Below are 228 nucleotides of genomic sequence, written 5' to 3'. Positions count from 1 at the left end.
ATCAGTGTTTTTAGCATGGGGGACTTGAGAAAATGGACCGGGGCCACACCTGACCTCCTTTGGCTGCCCTGGAAAGAAGGAAATTTGAGGGGGTACCCCCCCCAACAGAATTTTTTTCAAAGCTATGTATTTAAATTTTTTTACAAAACAACCTAATCATCTTCAACGTGTACTCTTCATTACACTTAATACATCTGTCAAATCTGATTCCTCTCTTGGAAACATTTT

Source organism: Echinops telfairi, unplaced genomic scaffold, assembly GCF_000313985.2.
Source record: "Echinops telfairi isolate 266 unplaced genomic scaffold, ASM31398v2 ScPeMD7_1;HRSCAF=3_0, whole genome shotgun sequence".
NCBI classification, from domain to species: Eukaryota; Metazoa; Chordata; class Mammalia; order Afrosoricida; family Tenrecidae; genus Echinops; species Echinops telfairi.
This window is presented reverse-complemented; position numbering follows the sequence as displayed.